The sequence below is a fragment of the Ischnura elegans genome, chromosome 3, assembly GCF_921293095.1.
Source record: "Ischnura elegans chromosome 3, ioIscEleg1.1, whole genome shotgun sequence".
Lineage (NCBI taxonomy): Eukaryota > Metazoa > Arthropoda > Insecta > Odonata > Coenagrionidae > Ischnura > Ischnura elegans.
In genome coordinates, this window is record NC_060248.1 from 49,974,991 (window position 1) to 49,987,284 (window position 12,294).

The window sequence follows — 12,294 nt, forward strand, 5'->3', positions numbered from 1 at the left end:
GCTATTGAAGTTATTGAGGGAGATAAAATTTGGTAATCGAAGTAGCGAATGAAGTTTAAAATATCTGAATCAAAAGCGGTCAGAAAGTCAAAGCGGTCGACTAAAATCTCTATCACCTTTGACCCCCATTATGACTTTCGGAGGTCAAAATAAATTGTTGCATGGATGAATGAACTGCGTAACCGACTTTGGGACCCTTCAAAACCTATGGTTTGACACGTTGGTTGTCATGATGGCCAGACATTTAACTCTATGACCTTTGACCCCCATTGAGACCTCGGTGGTCAACAAATCAACAATACGGATCTATTAACTGAAAAATCGACTTTGGCACCCTTGAAAACATATGGTTCGAAACTTGGGTGTCACGATGGCCGGACGTTTACCTCTACGGCCTTTGACCTCCGTATTAACCTTGGAGGTCAATTAGTGAATAATACGGGTATTTGGACAATATCAATGACTTGGGTGCCCTATAAAATCCATGGATCGACACCTTTGTTGGTATGCTATTCTTTTTGCCACCCTTATGACCTTGACGGTGACCTTACTGGGTCAACGGTTGAATTTTCGTAAATTTAAGTGTTTTTTTCGGGTTTCTTGTGTCCGAAAACTCAAGAATTGACATTTTTGGTCAATGAAATTTAGACATTTTTCAATCTCGATTTTTTACATTAAAACCACATAAGGCAAATTAAAATTTTTGGTTTGGACCCACATTGCGAGGTCAAAAGGTCAAAATTGTAAAAAATTTCCTTAAACTCAACAAAACTTAGGACCTTTCCCCACAAGTGTGCCAATTTTTATGAATATTGCTCGAGGCAAAGTTACTAAAATTACGGGTCAAAAATGACACACGACCGTTGGGACAGTCTTAATATTCATTTTCTAGGAATGTCACCGTTAGGTTAATCTACTAGTAATAAGGAATATTTCAAAAATAATTTTGCCTTTTTATGGACCCCTCCCTTCACCCTTTGTGAAATATCGTGGGATTTTGCTCCACGCCTTCTTTTTAATCTCACGTAGGACTTTTCAAAATGCGTATTTTCAGTGTAAATACGTTAATCTAGGCTTCATTGTACTGGGCTTATAAATAAAACGATTTGTTTAATTATTTTTATTGAAGATTACCGAGATCGCAATAAACTGGTTTTTGCGGAAAAAATTACGAGATACTTGCCAGGACCCCTTCTTTTTACCTAGAGGGGGTGAAAAGGTATGGTCTAGGGGGAGGAAAGCCATGGTCTAGGGGGGGAAGCCATGTTCTAGGAGGGGGGGGGCAAGCCAAGTTGAGACATTTTAGCATGGAAAAGATGAATGAAGAACATTATAACAACGCTTTATTAGTTTATGAGATCATTTCCTTGAAAAAATAGTTTTATTTCAGTTACTTAACTTATACTAATACATATCATTTTTCGTTGGTTTGAAGAACATTTGTTGAATACTTTCGTTCCAATTCAGTACTGATTTTGCTTAAAGAATTTTGCGATTTTTGCTTCTAGGGGGACAGCTGCTCCCCCTGGCCTTCGCTGGGTACGCCCATGTTTACATATGACATTCTTAATCAATTTATTTAATACGATCGCTTCTAGCTTTATCTTGATTTATTTAGCTTTTTGCGCACAGTCAAGGCTATAAAATGCCTTAGTTCATCGTAAAAATATATTTATTAAGTGTATAATCATTTTGCGTGCCCAATATCGTCACTTTTCGGCGACTTTGCAGCGAATGAGCGTTAAAATATCTCAAGCGCGCATACGGAATATCGTCTGCAGTCCCAACCGTGACGTCACGCTCCCTCATCCCACTCACTTCCCCGCCGTGCGATGTTGGCCACAGCGTTCCGCCCGAATGGCACGTCTACTTACTTAAATGGTCTAAGAGTTGGAGCGAGAACAATTGAGTGACGAAACAGATGTCTTCCCTCTGCTCCATCCAGCGTGGTTGGCCTCCGTATCTTGCTCGCTTCATCTCCTTCTAATCTCTTCATCTGCGTCCTCTCCACTTCCCTCTTGCTTAATACTGCACGCAGGGCTCGAAAGTGGTCGTGTTTTTGTGGTTTTCATACACCATTGTGGCCTCAATGAGTCTCCCTTCTCTACTTTGACTTCTTCAAAGAGTAGCGCCCATCTCGTGAATGAAGAAATGGGATGTTTATTTGGGAGCTAGCGAGCGTGTTGACAAACTTTCATTCTGTCTTCTCCTTATTATCTTTCTAGTGCAAGCTCGTGCTCTTTCGCTGAGAAACTTTTATTCTGGAATGAGCCGGGAACATTCTTGAATAGCATTTCGCTGACTAAATTTTAAAATGGATGTAGATAGTTTTCTTCACTAAATAGCAATTTTTCTTTGCCATTCTCTCTTCTCACTTCTGGGTAGGTAATTGTCAAGCAAGGCGTAGTATTTCCGTGCCTCTATCTATTCTTTACTAAGTTGTTAGAAATAATGAGGACCAGAAAGCAGAATTTTGCTTATTTAAATTTCTATTTATTGCAATGTTTGTATAGCAGTATGAGGTTGATGATATTTTGCTACTATCTGTGTTTTCTACCCAATATTTTTTTCTGGTTTTTATCCATTGTATTTATGGTTCTCATCATTGTTAGTACGTAAATATTAAAAATAAAAAAGTGGGATGACATCATGGTGACAATAGAGATATTATTCCTTGATTAAATAAATTGAAACATGACTATTAGGGTAGATGAGTAAGCGTTTAATGGGACACTTCAATTGAAAGTAATGTACCCATAAATCCATTTTTGATATATTTTTTCGCTCATAAATGTCCTGAAACAGTCAATGATTGCACCCAAAATATTATATTTATTTGTGTGTTTTACTAGATGTTGAAGTATATTGTATCCATTTCACATGATGATTCCTTTCCACCAGTATTGATACCACAAAATGTTTCCTGGAAAATAGTGGGCAAATTTTTTTTCCATGTTTAGAGATATGTGAGTGTATTCATAAATACAATTAGATGGGGAAAACAAATTTGTTTCCATTGCATGCTAAATTCTCGCTGGCGGCCATTCTGCAGATTTTAAGTTCGAGCGGTTTATGAAAGCGAAGAATTGTTTCTTTTCATATATTTATCGATACATTGAAAAAAAATCCGTTGCCAAGTTCGAATTAATGTGAAAGAGATGAGTAAATCGGCAGTAATAACTTATTCACCATAGTTTAAACTAAGGCTACTGCTAGGTTGATAATCATAGTGTTATCCTATTATTAAAATACCGAATTTCGTTTGTAGTCGCTATTTGTTATTCTACGATTGGTTGCGTCAGTAGACTGCCTTGAAGTGTGCTCCTCAAGGCACTCAAGCAGGGAACCTCTGAAAAATCTAGGCTATTCTATCATTACTCTCTTGCTATGAATTACTGAAAACGATACATTTTAATATTATAAATTATAAAATAATTATGGCGCATGAAATGTTAACAGCTTAGTTTTTACAAGGTGGAATATAGGCACCCCTGTGGTAAGGACCAGTGTTGGGCTTGCCACCTCTTAAATTAACAAACTGACAGCTGGCTGGTGCGGCCAAAACAAAAGGATATGCCATAACTCATAGGTCAAAATACACTTTTCTTTAACGTGTGTTCCTGTGAGATTATTGTGAAGGATTGAAACATTAGACATAAAAAACAAATGCATTAATTACCATTATACATAGAAATATTCCATGCATTATACATAAATCAGACTAATAACATACTATGTCAAAAATAATGTACAAAGATAATATTTACAAGTACTCTTCAGTATTGTCTATGGAGAACAACCATATTTTTAATTCACATAATAATCATTAGATCATCTTGTTAATTCCACTGGGTATTTTCTTTTATCGACCGCTCGTAGAGAAGCATACTCCCAAAGTAAGTTCTGATAATTTTTTCTTTGCTTCTATGCGATATGCATTGCATTGTGGAAAGCATTGTGGTGTGCTCTGGTTAAGGAGGAGTAGTGCAAGTGGTTTCCTTCCCTTGATCCCGTTCCACTCACGTCTTGAGATACGGAACAGGGTGTGTGTGAGTGGCACCTACTTGGCGTGCGGATGGCGAGGGACGCGCGAATTGTCTAAGAGGGTGGAAGATGACGACGACTGGCTGAGTGGTCTTAAAAGCCACGACTGGTGTGGGGGTCGATTCAACGAGGGGGGAGGAGAGGTTTGGGCAGGAGGGAGAGAGAGCGAAAGTGAGAGGGAGAGAGTGGTTTCTGTGCGTGGACGAAGGAACTGCAGTGGAGAGTTCGTAAGGCCACTAAGCCATGGGTCCGTTATCAAGGTCTTCTGGAAAAAAATCTGAAAATTCGTGGAATCTCTCATTTGTGTCTTGAAAGTCATAGAATTTTGGGGAAAATGAAAAAAAATGAGGAAAATCGTTACCTTTTCAATAATCAAGTTTTATTCCCAAACATCTCGGGGTTTATCTGCGATTTTTTTAACATGATGTTTTAAATATTTCATTTATAACGTATTGATGCTATATTTATTTCGTTACTTCACGTCATTTGTCATCCACTCAATGTTTAACTGCAATTTAATATGTTTCATTATCTGCAAATTCGAAAATTCCATCAAATACGCATTTCTTTACGGTGTGGAGAATTTTTGACAGTTATACGTTAAGTATGGAAAAGGCAGAGGATATTCGTATTAGGGAAGACTAATACATAAATCAGGGCGGCGGTGATACGGGCACTATCTCACTCAAAATTGCAACTGCTCCGCATTTTTTATGCCTCGCCTTAACTTGGAGTTTTGAATCTCTTTGGCGAACCTAGGGTTATTCCTGGATTTTTATTAATATTTTTCCGGAGTAGAAAATGAAAACAGCTTAGAAACACTAACACATCACGTAAAGCCATGACCTTGCCTCCAAGCCAGGACTAGGTGAATATTAATTGTTCGTGAACAATGATAATATACCACATCCTCAAGACAAAATACCCCAATAACATTAGTGTGAACCTCGTAGGACATTATCTTGAATATTTGACTAGTTTAGCTTATATTTTTTGTGGAGCAATACTGATGGGGTAGGCTATAGAAAGTGTCGGATTGAGCTCATAATACTTTTCCCGTACCCAGTTGTACAGGAGTTTTTTTATATTATCAGATGATTGCTGATGTAAAGGTAGTGTTTTTTATTCAAGGATACTATTACCTGCGTGCTTTATTCCTTTTCTACCTAACTATCTCAATGCCCGTTTTTTCTACTCACTTATGTCATAAAATTCTCGTGTAATTAATTATCTAAAACATTGGAGGCACGTATTATACATATAAAAACACTTTTCTCTCAACGTAGGTGTATTTTCTAAGTGAAATAAAGGGAAAATATCATTACTGCTGGTTAGCATCATGTAATCCTCCTCATTTAAAATTTGGCGACAATAGATGCTCTCAACGAAATCAGTATTCGTAAGGAGAACATCTTTACTTGCCTTTAATTTACCGTTCAAACGTCTGACTCGATCTTGTGGGCGGTCGCCAACTAATATAATTTGGCGTGCCGAGCAAACAAATATGTTTTCCCCAGCTCATTGAATTCATGAATTCACCCATATATATGCATACGAACATCTTAAATATCGAACGGCCCTGTCGTTGGCCGGGAGTTTTCAGGAAATATTTGGTGGCATCACAATTGAGCGAATGGAAAAAAATGAGGAGGCAATGGACCGGAATCGAGGAAGTGTATGCGGGCTGGGTTGAAAAAATAACATGCGCATGGAGGAAATTTGGTGGATGCGACGCCAGTGAGTGCGGAGGAATCTCGAGTGGTTTTGGAGTGAAGAGGCGATTGGAGAAAAGATAAGGAAAGGAAAGTGAAGGGCTCGAGTCCGCAGTGATGATGAATGGAAGTGCGTTCGTTCGAGAGGATAAGTTGAGGAGGTGGATCTTCTGAGCCAGCCGAATTAGTTATGCGAGAAATCGCAAGTGGCTGTTTTATTCTACTTCCAAATGGTATGCAAAATGCCCACTCTCGGAATTTTCAGATTTATTAATTTAATCAATAAAAAAAACCGAGTTCGCCTTTACGTTGAATGTATAACTCTACATCTGTAGTGTTAAAGAGTATAAACTTTGGAAAAAACTCAATATTTGAAATCCTGGAGAAGGGTAGGTAGACGAAATGGTGTTGTAAAAGGTAGGAAGTCTGCGAAAAAGTGATGTCTTGGAAATAGAGAGACTGAACTTAGGTTTGTTATCGTGGTTGGTTGTTACGGAAGGAGTAGGGATATGATGTACAAAGTGTGGGGCAATTTCAGACCATCGGTAATTAACACTTAAGGTGGTGTTAATGAAAGAAAAAGATCATAAATATTCCCACAGGTGGCTAGTCAATGGCTGGCTAAACGGGTGGCTACGGCTGATTTTAATGTAGACATGCTCAAGATACCCAACGAACCACCTTCACGCTGCATGGTTATATTATTACTCCCCAAAAGACACTGAGGTTCATGTAGGTGCTAACATAGTGACGCAGCCAATAATGCAGCAGGGGTAACCTATCACCAAGCATGCACCATTCATTCCACTTCTTATGTCAGTAATCGACCAGTTAGTACTATTGAGCATATCATTTCGTTATCTTGGGTAAAGAACTAACGAAGTAGCTAAACTGTCTAAATAATGATTTTTTTGTATCGCCGTGAATTCTATGTTCGCCTTTTTACGTTGTCGGAAAGAATGAATATTTTAACTCACCGGTCTGTAATAGAATCCACCACAGCTATTATGATTTTCACAATAGATATCCACCATATTTTTATCATGATATCGGTACCTGACAAAAAATATCTCTCTTTCCTTTGACCTTACAATATTGTTGTTTGTGAAGAGCTGGGGAGATCTATAAGTAATTATACACAGGAAGGCAGGCGTATGAAGCAAGGTTAAAGATGGTGTATATGTATCTATCAACATTCGCTCTTTTTTAATATGCGGCGTTAACTTGATGAACTATTGAAGCTAAGACCTGATTGTATTGAACCGCGTATTTGTTCAATCTTGCAACACAAGTAGTTTTTAGCATTGGAAATAATGGCCTCATTACGTTAATATAGTCTATATGCTAATGTTAGACGTTGCCATCGCATATATTGCAATGAGGTAGGTAACGTAATTTTATTTTATGTGTCGACAGCATGTAATTACAGCCAAATTCAATACATTAGGGTTTTTTTCATCCCACCGTAGATTTTTTCGATTCTAGGATAGAGTATTTCTTCTCATTCAATCTAGCACGTAGATACTGCGTCGATTGCTTGGCGTCTGAATGGCTTCCTGTCTTCGAACGTGCTTGTAATCTTGGCTACACAACTGTTCTCTATTTGATCCAACAAACACGGGGGAAAATCGGAAGCCTTGCAGACGATAACACCCACTTCTAGCTCTGCCACTCGGTCTTTATTTACATCAACTCACCTTATCCACCATATTTGAAACAGCGGTGAAAGTACTTCCTCGAGAGTTGACTGTTTTCTCCATAAATTTTTATCCGAACTTGCTGTTTCTTTTGCCCTGAGGCGTGTATAAGGGCGGGGAAGGGGCCCTCCGATGTGAGGAAATTTTTAGCGTACAAGCTGCTTACCGCTCGCCACTAACAAGCTGTCATAATACTTCATATCAATTTTCTGGTGTTATCGTTCCTCCCGAATGATTTTAAATTTAACGTAATATTAAACGAAGTACATCATGGGGTGTCCCTATTTAAAATTTTCTGACCTAGCACTTCATTAACTTTATTCCCTCTAAAGAAGTAACCTATGCACGCATCTGCTTTTTTTGTTATCTAGTTTGATTGTTAACGTATTTAGGATCCATTATAGGGTGTCAGAGAGTGTTCGTCAATGCATACTTCAATTGGATTGTAGTTTAAGAAATATAAAAATATGATTTATTATTCTTGGACATGTCCATTAAGAACATAAGGGGGTTATTAAATACAAAATAGCTCATAATAGACAAACAACATAAATTTATACGGGGAAAATATGGGAATGGGCGGATACATTATGGTTAAAATAACTCGAGAATATAAAATAGAAGACGTAACAACAGAATTTATACATATTATTAGGTTTGTATATCTTTGTTTAAAAACAGACTACCGAAACAATCCTTCGCACCATTTGGGACCTTGTTCCAATAATCGTGCTCTGAAAACAGAGAAAATTTTTTCACAATTTTCTGTGTTGGAGGTGATGAAAAAATCAGGAGCCATTATAGACAAAATTTTGCACTTATTATTTCCGACAGAAAAAATGGATTTAGGTAACTTGGATGCTCATTTTTGAAAAGACAGTGGAGGTATGTATCAAGAGGCTATATTCTCTTGATTTATTTCCTTCAACCATGCAAGACGAGTGTAACAGGGGAAAATATGATAATCCTTTTGCTGTTGAAAATAAAACTAGCCCACATATTTAGTTGAATCTTAGAATTATGATCTTCAGTATGGTCCAGAAAGACCAGACAGCAATAATCGATGTGAGAGAAATTGGGCGTTGATACTAGATGCTTGCGAGTGTGAGGGGGAAAGAGACCTTTTATGTTGATAATCTCGATCATTTGAATATAGCATTCTCCAAATGTGCGAGACTAACCTCGCTGTTTTAGGTTACGTACAAAATTTTATTTCTCAAGAATTTTTAATTTCGAAGCGTTTTTGCCCACGCACATTTTCGATGGATTTCCCCTGGGATGTGTACTTTACTTGCGAAAGGGAACGGAAAATGGAAGTTATGCGGGTATGGTTGGGCAGATATGGAGTAGAGAAGTGTGGCAGCTTGAGGAAGTGAGGTGGTAGGGTGTGATATGTGGGAGCGGAGAGAGAGAGTATTCAGGAAAAGGGAAGATGGGAAACCGTCGAGGGTTAGATGTAATCCATCCGGAGGGTAAGGGGTCGTGATGAATGAGAGTCACTTTTCGCGCAGTGTTGGTATGAATTGGTTATGAGGAAATGGCGGAGTCGGTCAAATTTCAAGTTTTTCCTTGCCGCGTGGAAATTTATGATTATAGTTATCATAATATCATGTAGTTTATTCCACGGCGTATTTTATTTTGCTGGCTATATAACTAGAAAATTATTAACCAAATCTATCAAGGTTTCGTAGTCACCTTGAAAATGGCAATAACTTGCTTGTAGGTCGAATTTTTATTATTTAAATTTACTATATGTCTCTGCGATATTGATGCATATAAATTCAGTTCTCGTAGTAGCGGAAAAAATGGATTAACAACTGCAAGACATCTTGTTCGATCAGAGCGATTTAATAGATCGACCAATAATTGACTCCAATGCATAATGTCAGCATGGTCAGCATCAAGCAATCTAGTACGTCACGGATAATGGCTATGGATAGTAAATGGCAGTTGATTCTCAGTAGTGGATTGAAAATCGACTATCATTCGTTCTCCTGGAATTTGGCTGTTTATTTTTTTATTTTCAAATTTCAATCGTTGTTAGAAATTACTGCCAGATTTTATTTGGCCCATTAAAACCGCAGCCAATCTTCGTTTTGGTTATACTTAGGGACTTCTTTTTTTACGGTTAAATTCAGTTAAAACTTCTGCCTCCAAAAAATGTAATTTAGGCATTAACAATGCATTCAAATATTCAAAGCTTGAAAAAGAGTGTTTTTAAACGGATTTTTTCCTTTATAAAATCCTCTTAAAACGATTTTAGAGGCAGCTCTACATCCATCTCACTGAATTTCAACGCTTCGAAATACCGGGAACTCTTGAAAAAGCTCTATCCCTCCGTGCTGTACGACTGCGTTTTACGTCGCTGTTATGCTGTAATGTGCAGTCAAGATATTTTCGTTTCATTGCGTTTGCTGTAAACTTTTTATCCGTAGTCTTCTCATAGATGGCGAGCAGGCTGTTGCGGAATATCCTCTTCCCGTCAGTTAAAGGTAGCCTTTTCAACTGCCTTCTCTTGAAGGGCAGCCACACTAAGGCTCTAGCAGCCAACGATCGTCCGAGAAACTTTCCACCAATAAAAAAAGCAGCTAAAAGCCCTCTAACTTCCTCGGGGAAAGAAGTAATTAAGGGCTCTGGGTTTAGTTTTAATGCCGATAGCATTAATGAATGCTTGAGGTTCACCATCGCTAAATGTAACGAATACTTCTCTCCTGCAATTCTGCCTCACTGATTTTCTTTTTTCATTACGGCAGACGTTGACTGAGTAAATTTTAATGCGTATTTACAAATGTGTGCAAATAATCAAAATGTATGCAGTTAAATTCTCAAATTGTTCGGGTTTTTTCTCGTAATGTATTTCGTATTTTCCTTGATAAAATATTAAAATAATTGCTCTCAGTACAATTTCTAAGATAAAAATAGTTGAAAATAAATTTTGATTACTTGAATAACATAGTATGACTGGATAAAAACAGGTCCTTACTGAAAAGAATGAAATGATATATTTCTTAATTAAAAGTCTAATATGCACGCTTCAATAAATCTCCCGAGAAATGAAGAAAATATTTTATGGTACAGAATAAAATACCAAACTCGCATGATAAAGTTGGAATAGGAATTCAATTAGTCGAAATTCCATCATTCATGAATGAGGCATGGGTAGTGTTTTAAAATCGTGTGCCGCTTCTAACATCGCAAATATAATTAATAATACCATGCGTAAAAAAGCCAAGATGGGTTAAAGAATGGCATATATTTTTATTGGCATTGTTGTTCAAAGTCGGCTGCAGTTTCTTCGGATTGAAAAATCGAGGTAGTTATATTTCCTGTTAAATACCTAGTATATTTTCCGTGGTACTGATCATAAATAATGAACATCCGGGTACTTCCGGCTTGCTAGACAATCATAGCCCTTTATGGAATGTCGCCATTATGTGGTGGAGAAGTACCTAGCGTAAGTGCGACGTATCAGATGGACGAACAATTTTAATGGGCAAAGTTGTGTTAATTAAAGAAAGCTAAGATGACTAACTACTTGTCAGAGCAATCGTTAGCTATTTTGAAGTCCTTTTGAGATCCATGTTTATGTAAAACTTGGAAAAAAGAGCTAGTATTAAAGAAGTTCGGTAAATTTAAGCAAATGAATGATCTCATTGTTAATATCTCCCTTGAAAATAAGTAAATACCCATTCATAAATACCGTACATGCTGAATATCCACCATGAACACTCCATAAGTCATGTACTGGACCTGCAACCTTCACTATACGCTCAACGTTCTTCACGATACCTACTCTCCTTTCTCCCTCGCTGAAAAAAGCGACCTAGCGGAGGCGGTTTCTTATATATACCCGACCCGATACGTAAAACTTTTTACTCTCCCGAGCAGGTCGAGAAAAAATTCCTTCCTGCTTCACACACGCGTGCCTTACTGGTTCCCTCTCGTCTTCTCCCTTGTTTTTATTGGGCAGGTCGTGCGTGGCCCTTACGGAAGAAAGAGAAAGGCGCGTAGCAGGTCCCAATGCCCTGCGGTTCGCGCTACCAACCTATGTGGAATTCTTTCTCTCCGCGGATGGCCGTGATGGGGGTTATAGAATTAATGCCCGGAGTTTTTATGTCCGTGGGGCCCAAGGGTCAAGGAAGCAGAAAGTTGGAAAGAGAAGGAGAGGGCCAGGCAGAACTCAATAGGGACACTGTGTTGTGGGTTTACTGGGGTAGATATCGTACTTGGGTGGGTGAGGCGAGGAGGCGGAAACGTAAGCTGGGAATCTGGACCAGATCAAATGGGAACTACAGTTATGAAATAAATATTAACTGTGTATCTTTCTGTTGGTTTTCGAGTTTAGCCTACGCTCTACTAAATTTATTTATCATCCTCAGGGTTAAAAACACAAAAATGTATAGGATAGTGAAATTAAGTATCACGACTCAATAAAATTATAACATATTTGAAACAGATAATAATATATGAATTCAAATAATGCCTACAATTATTTAAAGGAGCTATTGAGATTATGGTAAATGTATCTACCAATAATAATCAATTGTTTATATTTCACTGATAAAAAATCCAGCAGAGGACCCATTATGAGGTAGGCAAATTAATCTTGCTCAGCAACACGAAAACGTCATCGCACAAGCGTTGTCCTGAACGAAACCCCCCAAAAAAAATATTGGAATAAATAACGTATGCACACGTCGTTGAAATTGATGGTTGACAATACAAAATTTCCAATTTTTCCTAGCGTTGCCTAAAATATTCGAGCACGCTTATAAACGAGTGTACCACCTAAAAATTTAATTTTTCAGCGTTCAAAAAAACAGTCGGAAGGGTCACTTGCA